The sequence below is a fragment of the Schistocerca cancellata genome, chromosome 2 (assembly GCF_023864275.1).
Source record: "Schistocerca cancellata isolate TAMUIC-IGC-003103 chromosome 2, iqSchCanc2.1, whole genome shotgun sequence".
In the NCBI taxonomy this organism is placed as follows: domain Eukaryota; kingdom Metazoa; phylum Arthropoda; class Insecta; order Orthoptera; family Acrididae; genus Schistocerca; species Schistocerca cancellata.
In genome coordinates, this window is record NC_064627.1 from 747,884,935 (window position 1) to 747,903,309 (window position 18,375).

General features: G+C 43.7%; 1 protein-coding gene and 1 non-coding gene across 2 annotated transcripts in view; one reads left to right on the forward strand and one right to left on the reverse strand.

Annotated features, from left to right (window-relative positions):
• Positions 1 to 18,375, reverse strand: part of LOC126158234 (uncharacterized) — a 679,797-nt gene that overhangs the window by 402,086 nt on the left and 259,336 nt on the right. The gene's annotated exons all lie outside the window — the stretch shown is intronic.
• Positions 10,106 to 10,180, forward strand: Trnat-ugu (transfer RNA threonine (anticodon UGU)). Its single transcript has one exon. It is a non-coding gene; the product is annotated as a tRNA-Thr (tRNA).

Genomic DNA, 18,375 nt, shown 5'->3' on the forward strand with positions numbered 1-18,375 from the left:
CTCACTGATCTTGGATTGTAGGACTACATCGCAAGTTGGGAGGCTTCGTGGAACGAGTCTGTTTACCGCCCCGGTGGCTTGTAATCAGTTGTCTCCCATGACATGAACGTATCAGCTAACAACTATTACATATCTTAAAATAACAATACAGCCGCGTAGCTAGACAGGACTGAAATACTGTTGTCGCAGATGCTTTTCTCACCTGCTTTGCCTATCAGAAGCGCGTGTTGTTTACAGCACTATTTCGCTGCGACTACGTATTGGGGCGATTGGAAGTGATCTGCCGACCACTACTGCCTGCGTGCCTAATATAAACTGCTCACCGCGGCGACGACATCGCTCGGTTTCGTATTACACTTTTTACGAATTTGGCGCAGAAGTCAATTTACCCTCCCCCCTCCCCCTCCACCCAAAAATCGGGTCTCAGCGGAACTGAAGTAAAAGATACATTCAACAATTGTTTCTGGGAACCTACAAAGGAATCATTACGATCAAGAAATGTATCAGTATTCAGAGTGGTCCTAATTCTTACTCAAAGCAGCTACTCATATACGCAGAATCCTGTTAACTGAATATCACAGTAGTAAATAATTAATTAAATAATATTTTTAATATAGTATGTTTTTAAAGCGGACTAAAAAGTAAAAAAAAAAATTTCCCCTCGTCCCATCCGCTTTCCTAAGCCATACAGATACTCCTGAAAAACAGTGCTAATGAATTTTTAATAGCTATGACAATACTTTTACGATTTATTACGAAAAACGAGAGGGGAGGGGGCAGAAGCAATATGTAATTGATGTATCAATAGTTCATCTCCTTACTACACTACTGGACATTAAAATTGCTACACCAGGAAGAAATGCAGATGATAAACGGGTATTCATTGGACACATATATTATACTAGAACTGACATGTCATTACATTTTTACGCCATTTGGGTGCATAGATCCTGAGAAATCAGTTACCAGAACAACTACCTCTGGCCGTAATAACGGCCTTGATGCGCCTGGGCATTGAGTCAAACAGAGCTTGGATGGCGTGTACAGGTACAGCTGCCCATGCAGCTTCAACACGATACCACACTTCATCAAGAGTAGTGACTGGCGTATTGTGACGAGCCAGTTGCTTGGCTACCATTGACCAGACGTTTTCAATTGGTGAGAGATCTGGAGAATGTGCTGGCCAGGGCAGCAGTCGAACATTTTCTGTATCCATAAAGGCCCGTACAGGACCTGCAACATGCGGTTGTGAATTATCCTGCTGAAATGTAGGGTTTCGTAGGGATCGAATGAAGGGTAGAGCAACGAGTGGTAACACATCTGAAATGTAACGTCCACTGTTCACAGTGCCGTCAATGTGAACAAGAGGTGACCGAGATGTGTAACCAATGGCACCCCATACGATCACGCCGGGTGATACGCCAGTATGGCGATGATGAATACACGCTTCTAATATGCGTTCACCGCGATGTCGGCAAACACGGATGCGACCATCATGGTGCTGTAAACAGAACCCGGATTCATGAGAAAAAATGACGTTTTGCTATTCGTGCACCCAGGTTCGTCGTTGAGTACACCATCGCAGGCGCTCCTGTCTGTGATGCAGCGTCAAGGATAACCGCAGCCATGGTCTCCGAGCTGATAGTCCATGCTGCTGCAAACGTCGTCGAACTGTTCGTGCAGATGGTTGTTGTATTGCTAACGTCCCCATCTGTTGAGTCAGGGATCGAGACGTGGTTGCACGATCCGTTACAGCCATGCGGATAAGATGGCTGTCATCTCGAATGCTAGTGATACGAGGCCGTTGGGATCCAGCACGGCGTTCCGTATTACCCTCCTGAACCCACCGATTCCATATTATGCTAACAGTCATTGGATCTCGACCAACGCGAGCAGCAATGTCGCGATACGATAAACCGCAACCGCAATCGCGATACGCCAAAATCCGACCTTTATCAAAGTCGGAAACGTGATGGTACGCATTTCTCCTCCTTACACGAGGCATCACAACAACGTTTCACCAGGCAACGCCTGTCAACTGCTGTTTGTATATGAGAAATCGGTTGGAAACTTTCCTCATGTCAGCGCGATGTAGGTGTCGCCACCGGCGCCAACCTTGTGTGAATGCTCTGAAAAGCTAATCATTTGCATATGACAGCATCTTCTTCCTGTCGGTTAAATTTCGCTTCTGTAGCACGTCCATCTTCGTGGTGCAGCAATTTTAATGGGCAGTAGTGTATTACCTTCTGCATGTGCCCCACATTTTTTCTGCTATTTGAGTGATTGAGTCGAGTCAGAGGTTGAATGGATGACATCGCGACCGTTGCCTGCCTAACAGTTCCAGCGGCAATACCTCCGTTACTTTGTCTGAAAACAGTAGTCAACTGGCAATCACCACTGTTGGCAGCTACGGCGGGCAGTTCCAGCGGAGTGGTAGCTTCGGGTAGACAAGCCACCGAGGCCTATGTCCGATAAGCAGCAGATCTTCTCCCTGTTCGCTGCCATGAAAGACTACTCGGGGAATGGAAAACAGAAATGGATCAATGAGTTACCTAAAATGACATGTGCGTATGTATGTACGTGTGTGTGTGTGTGTGTGTGTGTGACGTCACGCTGGAGTGTTTCGACTGTCCTGCCAGCTTCCGGTATGGAGACTGCTGTTCCCCGAGTGTCATGAGGAGCAGCAGGCGCGAGTGTTGGTGCGTCCGCCAGCCGGCTCGCCCCTGCTCGCGGGTTACGCTGAGCGTGGCGTCATGCCAGACAGCGCCGTGTGCCTGCGGGACCTTGAATTATACAGCACTGACGTCCGCGAAGCGCGTGTTTATCGCGGCGACAACCGCCATTAGCACAGAACAGCGGGCCGGCGCCACACCAGCCGGCCGCCACCTTTCTGAATGTTGCACTGGCTACAAACTACAAGCCGTCTTACTGGCCTCGGGATAATGACACGAGAAAGCAGCTTCACGTACGCGAAATTCGGTGTCAAAGTAAAACGGGACGAACGTTAACCTGAAGAGCGCACTCCATAAGCGAAAAGCTGCCGGAAACTAGAACCCCCGTCAAGAAAGACATAAACCGGTACTTGCTTTATTATTAGTTTCACTTTACGACAGTTGGTCGTATAGATCTAATTACCACCCCGATAAAAGAGTAGCAGAGGTACGTGTCTGGTTCATACTGAAATCCCCGTACCACATTATCGCAGCAAGCTGCTAGAGCAACCAAAAGAAAATGGTGCAGCCCACTGATAACGTGGAAACATTCTGCGCCATTTTCTTTCCCTTCCTCTGGCAAAGAGGGTCCCATACTTTTGCTGTGACGGAACACTTTGAGAATCCTGGTACTTTAAGGAAAAACCTTATTTGTTCTGAAGATTGATAATTTTTTCTAAAGTTGAGAGAAACTTCTTTTATTCAGTGATTAGTCCAATTTTAATCAAAACTAATAACAGATATAACAATTAAAATCATTAGTATTGTCAAACTGTCGAGAAACAGCCGCCATATGTTAACAGTTTCTGGCGAAGCACTTATTCTCTTCTGGTTGGGAAACCCTACTCTTGCAGCGTGCTGCGGTACTGCCGTACGGGGATTTCAATGTGCACCAGGGCAACAGTCAAGCACCTGTGAATAAACAAAAAATTAATTACGTAACTTTCTTCGGGGTGATAACTGAAACTACACGACTACCCGTCGTAGAGTGAAACTAGTAATAAAGCAAGTAGCGGTTTGTGCGTAAGAGATGATAATTAAAATTTTATGACCACGTCTCGCAGTAACGGAAGTGTCTTCAAACACTCATTGCCCTTTCGGTGGCAACACGTAAAAGTTCATAACTCTACTCAGCAACAATATGAGAGCAAAATGGTGTTCTGGATTGATGATGGTGCTGAGCGGAGCTTTAAACCTGTAATGTGTTACTACGAGTTCAACGAGCGTCTGGACAAGCCCTCGTTTGTAGCGTTAAAACAGCAATAAAAAAAAATTACAACACCTCCGACAGTTTATTTGTACTTAAATTTCTATTGATTGCTGTGTGCCCTGTAGACGATGCTTCCATTTTCCGAGACCTTTGTGTATCACTTCATTTAATACAAACAGTTGGAGCTTACCACATCGTTAATGTCCAGGTAAATACGGAGTGAAGATATCCCCCAAGTACAAAGCAAGCTGGCTATTCGAAAAGTGGTTCAACTGAAAAGCGGAAGTTGCAAAAAATAAAAAACAATCAGGCGCCAGTTTCATGTCTCGCCGACGAAGAGAAACTTCGATTACACGAGTATGGAACACAGAAATAGGGCGTGGCACATTTGTAAGAATCTTTCCTAGGTTACCCGAAGTGTTTACCCGTAAGTAAACCCGCAGAAATTAAAACTCTGGTTAGCAGAGCAGCGATCTGAACCCTGCTCTACCTGGATACAAGAGCAATATCGTAACCACTGCGCCACATCGCTCTCTGGTTGGCTTCAACACTGTTTTATAAAATACAGCTCACATCACAGGGAGCCAGCTGCCTTATTCCTCGCTCGATAAACGCAAAATTTCATTTAAATGCTTACGAACGTTTCGCCGTGTTATATGAAAAAAACCTTAAAATGCTAAAATAATCGACATTCATACTGAAACATTCGCCCGTTGCTAGAAGAATAAGTAGGAGTACACGTAGCTGTCGATCGACGCAAATCCCCACAGGCCGTACACGCCCTTCGAAGAGCTGCTAGGACCGCGAACGGATAAAAAAATGGTTCTGAGCACTATGGGACTTAATATCTGAGGACATCAGTCCCCTAGAACTTAGAACTACTTAAACCTAACTAACCTAAGGACATCACACACATCCATGCCCGAGGTAGGATTCCAACCTGACACCGTAGCGGTCGCGCGGTTCCAGACTGAAGCGCCTAGAATCGCTCGGTCACTGCGGCCGGCGCGAAGGGATCCATAAGAAAGATACATGCCACTGGACTGTTGCACACTGAGCTGTTTATTCTGATACAAACTTCGCTTTGCCGCTTAGCTCGAAGAAGCAAAACAACAAAACACGCGAATTAATACGTTTCAATAACACTAGTCGGGAACAATTGTCTTTTCAGCTTATTTTGACTGTCATCTGTAAATCTGAAATACGCTCACTAGACAAGAATCTCTGGAGGAAAACATTCTATAATTCAGCCGAAAGGGAATATGTATAAGGAGCACCATCTCACAGCATCACAGCGTTCTTAAGTGTCGTAAACAAGTGTTTTTTTAAAAAAAACACAATCACACTTAATATTCACCACCGACGAAAAAGAGCTTCTAACAACTAAAACAAAACACACTGTTGGACTCGTTTCGCTCTGAGTTAAATACAGTCGTCGAACATGTGCACGTCCAGACTTCAGTGATACAGACGGGATAAAAACGCAGAGGAAAATAAAACAAAGAGGAGCAGAAAAAAACTATGAGAGATCTTTGATAACATTATTCCATGTATTTCTGTTGTCTGTCGACCTTAACAGACGAATGCAATATTGGGTTACAGATTTAGAAACCTAGCTTAAGTGTTTTTAATAATAATATCGCTAACGACAACAAGAACGAAGTGATCTCTCTATAACTTACGTCAACTACTGAAATATAGACTGAAAATTTCTTACGGATGATCTGTTACACCTTAAGAGGAAGGCACTGTAAATACCGCGTATATGGTAAGCCATTATTGTTTCCCTCATGCAACACAGTGTTCACCAGAGCCCATATCCTCGTAGCAAATAAGCTGTTAAGCTGTTACGATCAAGTAATTCCTTGCTAATGTATCGCAATATGCGGAGTTTCCACCTTTGTTGGAGTAAGTGATTTAGAGTGGTATCGACATGGTTAACAGTATGATACGAGTGTACAGTAGTTTCCACTGGAGAACCCTTCGCTTCCCCAAGTAGAACACAGGTGGCAAGTACGCGCGCACACGCACACGCGCGTACGCGCGCGCGCACACACACACACACACACACACACACACACACACACACACACAGAAATACAGAAGGTAACTGATACGTTCACAACTGTTGTTCCTAGCTTTCTTTATTTATTTTTTATTCAACACCGACTTCATTGTGATGAAAAGCTGGAACTGATGTGGGATGTATCTTTGCAGATCAACTTCTTCTTAAAATCGGAACTCCTAATCCGATTCAGTTGGCTCTAAGATCAATTTCTTCACTAATAATTGAGAAAATCCAATGAATGATCCCTCACCCGCCTTTTGGAGTAACTTGTAGAACTGCAGCTCGTCATAAGTGCTTTCCTTAACGAGGCGTTCCTCAATACCTGCCCTCTTATTTTACGAGCACTTGGCTTCACAACTGGCTTGCCTTGCACATGGCACCGCTTGCTTCTTTCGCATTTCAAACCCCAAATTTCTCAGCAGCTTTCTTTTTTTCCTTATTTAGGTTTTCGCACAGACTTGTCAGTTTAGTCTCTCGTATAGGTACTGCATCAACAGGTATGGGAACTCTGTTTTCTACGCTTTCAACGTTAAAAGTTTATTCATTTTTCGCAACTGCTCAGTCTGGTGAGGAAACCACATCTGCTGCAAATACTCTTAATTATTATGAGTCTTGACATGGTCACGTTTATGGTGTAATCTAAAATTTATTTTATCTTGATCGCAAATTTATACATGGATGTCTGGTTTTGACTGACCAGGCAATCGTTTTCAGGTCATTACAACCTCATTCCAGTGAGTATCTCACGAAATGTGGCACAAGCACATATTTTGTCAGTAAAACTTCTTCACTATCTTTACATTCACGGCTAACCAGTTTCAGCCTGTTTGGTCATTCTCAAACCACGAATCACAATTAGCTGTGCCTAAGCCACTGACCTGTGACCTCGTCGCATTCCCAGTCGTCCCAGTCTAGGCGCCCGTTCCACCGCAAAGATACGAACGTGTTTGCTTAGTGAACCATGCCATAGCTTTAAGAGAACGTTTTATTTTCATTAAAGCTATAATTTTAAACTTGTTAGTATTTTTGACCATAATAATCGACTAGATTTAGGCTAGACTGAAAACCTCGCCGACTCGACCCAAAACCAGAACCAGTCTCTACAACTGTCGGCTGCCGAAAAGAACGCACGCACGCCAACGCGGTGTGCATAGTGAATAGAACAGTATGCGGCGATCTGAAAATATTGACATTTACGCAACGATGTCAACATAGTGGGCAAAGTCTCTCAACAGCCAGGGTCAATGCTTCTAACATAGAGGTACCGGTTTCTGTAATTATGCCACCGGCTCATTTCTTTTTGAACGCCCCTTATATTTCTCGCCTATAATGAGGTTTTGATGTCTGCACGCATGTTTCACAAGAAGTTACACTGCTGGCACTGATGCTCAAAATAAAAAACGTGTTAGAACACTCGCATCAAAAGTAAAATTTGTGTGAAAGGATAAGAGGACAACACACCCCTTCGTAAGCGAGAAGGAGAAGACACAACGCCACACTGGCATACAAAATTTTATCAAACATCCTTCTCAACAGAGTTAAAGAGTTTAGAGAAACAACTGGGAGAATATCAGGACGGTTTTCGAAAGGGAAAATCCTGCACTGAAGAGATTTATAACTTCAAAATAATAATTCGTCACAGAATGTTAACCAGCACACCTGTAACAATGTCGCTTATTGATTTCAAGAAAGCATTTGATTCGGTATACAGAGAAACGATAGATGGAATCATTGGATAGTTTAGCGTTAAAGCAAAATTACAAACATAATTCGTGAAACTCCAACAAACGGGATACCTAAAAGTTAAATTTATGGGAGAAATATCTGAGCCATTTGAAACAAAAACTGGTGTAAGAGAAGGATATGAATAATCACCTTTACTGTTTAACTGCGTTTTAGAAAAAGTTTTAAGGACCTGGAATTTGGAGCTAAAAATCAGAAAACTGAACCAATAAATCTGGGAAGAAAAACAAATGGAATTAAGGTAAACTGCATGTCTTTTGCAGAAGATTTTGCAAACTGTTATATGCTGTTATTCGACTAAATGTTTTGGAAAAATATTTCAGAATTTCAAGATAAAGATAAATGCACAATAAAAATAAAAAATTCGCCAAGATACATACATTCACAGATAGGTAAAATAGAGGGAATTAGTAAATGCAAATATCTTGAGGAAACTATATGTCTTAATAAAATGGGAAGAGCGTAACTTCGACAAACAGTTCTACAATAAGAAATGCATATCGGAGAAAACAAAACTAAGTCATTATATCAAAGTGATAAGACCAGAACGTTTACATGCACGTAAATGCTTAACGATGAACTATAAGCTGGACTGAATAGAGGTTTCTAAAAAACGGATTATTAGACACAATAAAGGGTGCAATACAAAATACAAGCGGCTGGAAGATGAGCAGTAAAGAGGATATCTACGAAAATATAGCAATTAATGGGAAAGCGAAGATTAATCTTCTTTGGACACCTCTACCGAAAGAATGATAACAAGCTAATGGAACAAATATTTCTGTATTTCTAGATAATGAAATCGACAACTGGGTGTGTTACAGAAATAAGAAAAGAACTAAACAGAAACAACATAGAAGAATGCGAACTAACAGAATGAAACCTTTTTAAGAACAAAACACTAAGGCTTTCAAGGCAGAACAAGTAAGAAATCCGGAACGACACGGACAGAGGGAAGGAAAAGACAACGTGGGGAGAAGACGATGGTGCACTGGAAAACCAGGAAACAGAAAAGAAAAGAAGAGAAACTGAAGTTGTTACGTGATCCTAATTATTCAATATGAAGATAAAAAAACGCAATTCACTACCTAAATACACAGTTATTACTATGAATAAAATATTCATTTCAGAGTCAGTACGTACTGCCCTTCTTTGCATATACAGCTGAACGGAAGGCCGAATCATGACACAGCAGGACTGGCAATTAACTCTAATAGTGGGGCAATATTATCCAGATGACCTGTTATCACTGACCACTGACAGAGCAGCCAAGAGACGGAAGGGAGAGAGGGAAAGGAGTGTTTCCCCACACCCCGCGCAGGCACTCTCTTCTCAGCTACCTGCTGTATTAGTAGTGACGCAGAGACCGTATTCTTTCGCATCTGTTGCCTTCCACTCACCGTCGAGACAACAGGAAAGCCACGGCGCGGGCGCTAACTACGCCAGGGTCTGGCACGCAGGATGGCTACTGACAGCGCCACCGGGTGCGCTTAATGCGCCCGACACCTCGCTGCGCCTGAACTAATTTCATATCCCGCGACGCCGCGCCGCCTCGCTCAATGGTCGCCTCTGATTATAGCAGCCGCTGGGGGAACAGAAGTGGCACCCTGAGAGACGGCCACCAGGAAAGCCTGACGAAGAGGACACACAATAATCACCGCGGGTGCCGCTCTGTTTGTGTCGCGTGAAGCATGTCACCATCTAACTGGCGTCAAAGCAGGGTAGACAAGTCTGCGCGTATCAAGGCATGCTGGTCACCTCTCATATTTCCTCAGCCCTTTAAGATATCGTAATTCTGTTTTCGCCCAAACGAATTGGGGAAACATCCTCACTAAATGACGTACGGCCTGTTTTCATATCTGTATCAGTTACAGAGAGAGTGGTATCAACTTCGTTTTTCCAAATGGAACTGTGGTAATTTCTGCTGCTAGTATCGTAGATCTAAAAGAGACTAAATCAACGGCCTTTCACTCATCAAAACCCGATTAGCAGTTTAGGAATAATCACAAGATTTAGAACTTAGTATTTATCTGCTTTGAACATGACAGCCATTGCTGTTTTGCATGGAAGTTTGTATACATATTCGGAATTATATGAAGATGGTATCTGTTCTTCCGGGCATGTCCGAAAGAACCGAAAGAACAGATACCATGTTCATACAGTTAGGGCTAACCGGCCATTGATCTTCTTCTTCTGTGCTGGATGCACACGCATTGCCCGAACTCTTATGGGACTCGGTAAGATTATATGCCGCGAGTAATGGGTATAATGGACAGGGACACTACTAATGTAGTGTGTGGACAACAAGTTGGGAATATGGGTCTCACGGGGAGCGTGCAAAGGATAAATTCCTGCAGTCGCACTATCCTCTGTGCCCTCGGTGGCTCAGATGGATAGAGCGTCTGCCATGTAAGCAGGAGATCTCGGGTTCGAGTCCCGGTCGGGGCACACATTTTCAACTGTCCCCGTTGATGTGTATCAACGCCTGTCGACAGCTTAGGGTCTTGATTTAATAATCATTTCATATACGGAATTGTCGCGTCAGGTTGACGGAGTACTTTAGTTTGGCGCAGCTAAGAGAGTCTACTTACAAAAGCGGAATGGTGGAGAAAAGTTGGCTGCATCGACTCATCAAATGGAAGGCAAAGCACTTGGCACCTAAGGATGATTCAACAATTATGCTCTTGTTTTTGTCGGCACCTTGAAAGAGAGATGCATGTTAAAAACTGAATGGATTTGTAAAACTGGGAACTCACGTCTAGCGATTGTTAAATAACTTCGCGCTATGAGTTTAATGTCAAGATACACACTAACATTTCAAAATTACACCAGTAGCACCAACGAACAGGAAATCAAAAAATTGTGGTCTCGTGAATACTTCCATCTATGCCATCAAGTGTTGGAAATGCCCACCTTCTACTGCCACACCCGTTTACATTCGACGGTGCGAAGCCTTGTGCACAGACTGATGAGACACCTTTGACATCATTAAACATAATGGAACAACGAGACGTTTTAAACCGTCTTGGGTTGTCGGAACGTGCCTAGAGTTTCCCCTAGACAAAACAAATCCAGTAACGTCAAATCAAGCGATGTACACTCCAATGATAATGTCTTTACGACATAACTACGACCACTAATGAGCTGAGTGCTTTCCTAGCCACAAGCAAGTAGTAAAGAGGGTACCCATCTTGCTGGTACCATATCATATCACGAAAATATTAAGTAAATACACTCCTGGAAATTGAAATAAGAACACCGTGAATTCATTGTCCCAGGAAGAGGAAACTTTATTGACACATTCCTGGGGTCAGATACATCACATGATCACACTGACAGAACCACAGGCACATAGACACAGGCAACAGAGCATGCACAATGTCGGCACTAGTACAGTGTATATCCACCTTTCGCAGCAATGCAGGCTGCTAATCTCCTATGGAGACGATCGTAGAGATGCTGGATGTAGTCCTGTGGAACGGCTTGCCATGCCATTTCCACCTGGCGCCTCAGTTGGACCAGCGTTCGTGCTGGACGTGCAGACCGCGTGAGACGACGCTTCATCCAGTCCCAAACATGCTCAATGGGGGACAGATCCGGAGATCTTGCTGGGCAGGGTAGTTGACTTACACCTTCTAGAGCACGTTGGGTGGCACGGGATACATGCGGACGTGCATTGTCCTGTTGGAACAGCAAGTTCCCTTGCCGGTCTAGGAATGGTAGAACGATGGGTTCGATGACGGTTTGGATGTACCGTGCACTATTCAGTGTCCCCTCGACGATCACCAGTGGTGTACGGCCAGTGTAGGAGATCGCTCCCCACACCATGATGCCGGGTGTTGGCCCTGTGTGCCTCGGTCGTATGCAGTCCTGATTGTGGCGCTCACCTGCACGGCGCCAAACACGCATACGACCATCATTGGCACCAAGGCAGAAGCGACTCTCATCGCTGAAGACGACACGTCTCCATTCGTCCCTCCATTCACGCCTGTCGCGACACCACTGGAGGCGGGCTGCACGATGTTGGGGCGTGAGCGGAAGACGGCCTAACGGTGTGCGGGACCGTAGCCCAGCTTCATGGAGACGGTTGCGAATGGTCCTCGCCGATACCCCAGGAGCAACAGTGTCCCTAATTTGCTGGGAAGTGGCGGTGCGGTCCCCTACGGCACTGCGTAGGATCCTACGGTCTTGGCGTGCATCCGTGCGTCGCTGCGGTCCGGTCCCAGGTCGACGGGTACGTGCACCTTCCGCCGACCACTGGCGACAACATCGATGTACTGTGGAGACCTCACGCCCCACGTGTTGAGCAATTCGGCGGTACGTCCACCCGGCCTCCCGCATGCCCACTATACGCCCTCGCCCAAAGTTCGTCAACTGCACATACGGTTCACGTCCACGCTGTCGCGGCATGCTACCAGTGTTAAAGACTGCGATGGAGCTCCGTATGCCACGGCAAACTGGCTGACACTGACGGCGGCGGTGCACAAATGCTGCGCAGCTAACGCCATTCGACGGCCAACACCGCGGTTCCTGGTGTGTCCGCTGTGCCGTGCGTGTGATCATTGCTTGTATAGCCCTCTCGCAGTGTCCGGAGCAAGTATGGTGGGTCTGACACACCGGTGTCAATGTGTTCTTTTTTCCATTTCCAGGAGTTTATAAAAGAAATAATCAAAAAGGAATAAAAAATTAGAATATAAGCTTCTTATGACCACAACTTCGTCATTTGTCTGCTTTAGGTTTAAATCTTATTTTTATGTTTTTCACTTTCTTTAAATTTCTGTTTTCCAAATCGTACATAGTTCATTCTAGCTCTTCCATATCTTCTCTAATTCATTTATCCATCATAGTTCTTGCTTCACGTTCAAAAGTTTCTCTATAATTTTTCTTGGTAATCTGCTCTCTGGTGTCCACATAATGTGACAAAAAAAAGTGATCATTTTTTTCAGTATGGTATCTGGAATGGGCTCCAGTTCGCTGCGGGCCACTTCATTTGGCACTATCCGCCACTGTCCATCTTTCTGATATTTCTGCATGTTATAACTATTACGTCCTCTACTTTGAGGATTTTATGTTTGTCTGAGTGATTCTGCAAAGAGTTTCACTTCCATATGTCACCTCTGGTTGAATCATGGTTCTGATCTAGTTTTGATTGATAGACATTATTATTGAATGTAGACCATGTTAATTTTTGAGGTTTTGTTATTTTGTTAGTTTTTTCTTGCCACGCAGGTTTCTCGTCTAAGTTGTATGTTATAATTTTCCCTAGGTATTTAAACTGTTTAACTGTTTTTACTTTGCTGTTATTTACAGTTATAGTTTATTAGTAGAGGATCTGCTACCAAAATCTTTTAGAATGTTATCTGCAGTCCTATTTTTTGTGCTATAATAATTTTGTAGGCTTATTATTCGGAAATCAGATACTGGATTGTAAGGCGTACCCAGGAGCAGATATAGACTCAGATCACAATACAGTAGTGATGAAGAGTAGGCTGAAGTTCAAGACATTAGTCAGGAAGAATCAATACGCAAAGAAGTGGGATACGGAAGTACTAAGGAATGACGTGATACGTTTGAAGTTCTCTAACGCTATAGATACAGCAATAGCGCAGTAGGCAGTACAGTTGAAGAGGAATGGACATCTCTAAAAAGGGCCATCACAGAAGTTGGGAAGGAAAACATAGGTACAAAGAAGGTAGCTGCGAGGAAACCACGGGTAACAGAAGAAATACTTCAGTTGATTGATGAAAGGAGGAAGTACAAACATGTTTCGGGAAAATCAGGAATACAGAAATACAAGTCGCTGAGGAATGAAATAAATAGGAAGTGCAGGGAAGCTAAGATGAAATGCCTGCAGGAAAAATGTGAGGACATCGAAAAAGATATGATTGTCGGAAGGACAGACTCAGCATACAGGAAAGTCAAAACAACCTTTGGTGACATTAAAAGCAACGGTGGTAACATTAAGAGTGCAACGGGAATTCCACTGTTAAATGCAGAGGAGAGAGCAAATAGGTGGAAAGAATACATTGAAAGCCTCTATGAAGATGAAGATTTGTCTGATGTGATAGAAGAAGAAACAGCAGTCGATTTAGAAGAGATAGGGGATCCAGTATTAGAATCGGAATTTAAAAGAGCTTTGGAGGACTTACGGTCAAATAAGGCAGAAGGGATAGATAACATTCCATCAGAATTTCTAAAATCACTGGGGGAAGTGGCAACAACTCGACTATTCACGTTGGTGTGTAGAATATATGAGTCTGGCGATATACCATCTGACTTTCGGAAAAGCATCATCCACACAATTCCGAAGACGGCAAGAGCAGACAAGTGCGATAATTATCGCACAATCAGCTTAACAGCTCATGCATCGAAGCTGCTTACAAGAATAATATACAGAAGAGTGGAAAAGAAAATTGAGAATGCGCTAGGTGACGATCAGTTTGGCTTTAGGAAAAGTAAAGGGGCGAGAGAGGCAATTCTGACGTTACGGCTAATAATGGAAGCAAGGCTAAAGAAAAATCAAAACACTTTCATAGGATTTGTCGACCTGGAAAAAGCGTTCGACGATATAAAATGGTGCAAGCTGCTCGAGATTCTGAAAAAAGTAGGGGTAAGCTATAGGGAGAGACGGGTCATATACAATATGTACAACAACCAAGAGGGAATAATAAGAGTGGACGATCAAGAACGAAGTGCTCGTATTAAGAAGGGTGTAAGACAAGGCTGTAGCCTTTCGCCCCTACTCTTCAGTCTGTACATTGAGGAAGCAATGATGGAAATAAAAGAAAGGTTCAGGAGTGGAATTAAAATACAAGGTGAAAGGATATCAATGATACGATTCGCTGATGACATTGCTATCCTGAGTGAAAGTGAAGAAGAGTTAAATGATCTGCTGAACGAAATGAACAGTCTAATGAGTACACAGTATGGTTTGAGAGTAAATCGGAGAAAGACGAAGGTAATGAAAAGTAGTAGAAATGAGAACAGCGAGAAACTTAACATCAGGATTGATGGTCACGAAGTCAATGAAGTTAAGGAATTCTGCTACCTAGGCAGTAAAATAACCAACGACGGACGTAGCAAGGAGGACATCAAAAGCAGACTCGCTATGGCAAAAAAGGTATTTCTAGCCAAGAGAAGTCTACTAATATCAAATACTGGCCTTAATTTGAGGAAGAAATTTCTGAGGATGTACGTCTGGAGTACAGCATTGTATGGTAGTGAAACATGGACTGTGGGAAAACCGGAACAGAAGAGAATCAAAGGAATTGAGACGTGGCTCTACAGACGAATGTTGAAAATTAGGTGGACTGATAAGGTAAGGAATGAGGAGGTTCTACGCAGAATCGGAGAGGAAAGGAATATGTGGAAAACACTGATAAGGAGAAGGGACAGGATGATAGGACATCTGCTAAGACATGAGGGAATGACTTCCATGGAACTAGAGGGAGCTGTAGAGGGCAAAAACTGTAGAGGAAGACAGAGATTGGAATACGTCAAGCAAATAATTGAGGACGTAGGTTGCAAGTGCTACTCTGAGATGAAGAGGTTAGCACAGGAAAGGAATTCGTGGCGGGCCGCATCAAACCAGTCAGCAGACTGATGACCAAAAAAAAGGCTTATTATTTGCTTTCTGGCTTCTCGAATGTTAGTAGCTAGTGAACTTTATTGCGATGAATGTATTACACTATTCTGTTTATTATTCAACCTTTATTTTCTATTAATAATAGAGATTAAACACTATAAATTACACGTGTTTCAAGGGGTACTTCCTTTAGGAAAGCCGGGAGCACTTCGGTAAGAAACTGTGCGCTGTTTCACCCGTTAAGGTTTCTCCAATCAAGCAAGCACCAGTCACGTAGTCTCCAGTGATTCCGCACCGAACGCTCGCACTGCACTGCCTCCGATGTTCAAACTGCCCTCAGCCAGTGCGGATTCTCAGTGGCCCAATAATGCTTTTTTTCTTCGCTTTAGTTTTCCATTATTTTGTAAACATAACTTTATTGGTATACAGACAATTTTTTGAAGAAGAACCTACTGTCCTGATGTCACACCAAAGCAAAGCGACCGAATTCCGTTAAACTTCTGCAGTCCAGCTGGTTACTCTGCTGCTGAAGTGACACAGGTTACGGATACAAACTACACGCAAAATATGAACAGCGCTGAGCTGACTTACTCACAGGTGCTCACAATTTCTGTGGAGATAACATGTGGACTATCAGCAACAGATTCCAAAAAACCTATTTCGTTCGTTTCGCTCGTTGAGGCTTGCACCTTGCATCTGCCTAGTATTCCAGCGCCCCTTCAATAACGATTTTTTTTATACGTTCGCTGACTTGTCATTCTTGTTAGACCATCTGTCGCGATACCTTCCTACGCGCAACAAGACTGTCCTCTCCCCGTTCCTTTCGCAGTCTCCACAAAGAAGTAGCATATCTATTTTGTCTTTGTGTATGGAAGACATTTATTTGCTCAAACTGAAAAGCACTCGTGTGTCGAGTAACACGTGAATGACATAACAGAATGAAAGCTACATTCCCTTTGTGCCACTACTGTACCGGACTCATTTCCTTATTTTGCTATGAAATCACCAATATCCGAATAAGAAATCAATCGGTTTCATGTTCACAACAGATAAAATTAAGCTCTAACTATTACAATTACACTGGTTCTGAAGAGAGCAAAGCCGCTGAATACGACTATTTTAGAACTACAATACTATCAACATAAATTATCGTTTTTACATTGGAAACAGCGATGTTAATACCTACATCTCTGTAATTAAATAGCTATGACTTATACTAAACGTCGTTTAATAAGGACTTTATTACAATTAGTGTGGGTGATTGGTTCAAATGGCTCTGAGCACTATGGGACTTAACATCTATGATGATCAGTCCCCTAGAACTTAGAACTACTTAAACCTAACTAACCTAAGGACAGCACACAACACCCAGTCATCACGAGGCAGAGAAAATCCCTGACCCCGCCGGGAATCGAACCCGGGAACCCGGGCGTGGGAAGTGAGAACGCTACCGCACGACCACGAGCTGCGGAACAGTGTGGGTGAAAACGGATTTACGCCATCACAAACGGTCCCCTTGAACAACGTGACTGAATCGCACTGCGTATGGTTAAATCACACTGTACACGCGGACAGCCTCAATAATAGCAACTCTGAGATTAAAATTTACATGAGAGTGTCAATGTTATTATTTGATTTTCGTCAAACTTTGAACGCGATTGTATGGAGCAGAGCTTGTTATACGCTACTTATATTTAACAACAGGCAACATGTGACAACCTGGACCGTGACTTCCCATAATTGCCCAGTGTCACGGAAAAGTTCCGCAGGATATTTCACAAAATCCATTGCAGTAATCACTACAGAATGTCAACATAAATAACGAGCAAAAATGTTTTGTCCCGCTCTTTAAAGCATAAAGAAATTTTAAACCTTTGCGCTGACACTGAATATCTCTGCAGTGGGATTGCAACGACTTGTTGGGTCGATGCCACGTGGAGCTGCTGCAATATGTTGGGGAGGAGGAGGTCCGACGTGATATTAGGAGATGTCCCGTGACTTTCGTCAACTCAGTGTAATGTACATTATTTTCTGAATCAAGTGCCGGTTAAACACTTTAAGGAACCAAGAGGCCGAAAAAAACTAACATATGGGCGCGTTTCTTGGTGGGGTAAGGCTTGGAGGCAGCGACGCTATGGTTGTCGCTAATGACAGAAACGTTGCGGGTGACGCAGGTGAATTGCTGACAATGATAGCTGCATGTTACCGAAACGTCATCCGTCAGGTTGGGGTCTCCGGACAGAAACAGGAGAGAAATCGGCTCGTGCCATACAGGCTGTAAACAGAAGAGTCCCTTGCATACAGCTGTCAGCAAATTATTGCAACATAACTTCCTGGGTTAAGGTTGGTAACTTCAGAGGATTGCTGCGACATCATATAATAGTTGCCATTAATGCTGTAGCCCCGTGGTTCAGATCAGTTTTCTCTATTAAAAGGGGATATAGTGCTCAGAAACGGTTTCCTGCACTACTGACTTCTCTTTCACCGAAGCTTTAAATATTCCTGGCCCTTAGCTTTAATACTTTCTTGGTGAAACTTTGGTTGGAGGATAAGAGAAAGCCAATGAAAACTAAGTAGTCATTAACCTTAGCTATAACTGCAGCCATGTTCTCTCACTTGGACGATTTCGTTACTGATGTGGATTGATGCTGCAGTCGTGTATACTCTCACTCGTCTTTTGCTCAGTGTTAATCGTAGTGTAAAAGCTAGTAGAAGCTATTAGTAGTACTGATTCTTAGTGTGTAAGTTGGGCTTGAATACTTTTGTGGACTCAGGATTGCATTCCGACGATGCTATTCTGCCAACTGCGCCCAGCATTACTATCGAGAGTAAGACGTGGCTGGCCGGTGTGGCCGAGCGGTTCTAGGCGCTTCAGTCTGGAACCGCGCGACCACTACGGTCGCAGCTTCGAATTCTGCCTCGGGCATGGATGTGTGTGACGTCCTTATGTTACTTAGGTTTAAGTAGTTCTAAGTTCACGGGGACTGATGCTTTCAGATGTTAAGTCGTATACCGTTCAGAGCCATTTGAAGTGAGACGTGACTGGTACGTAACAAGT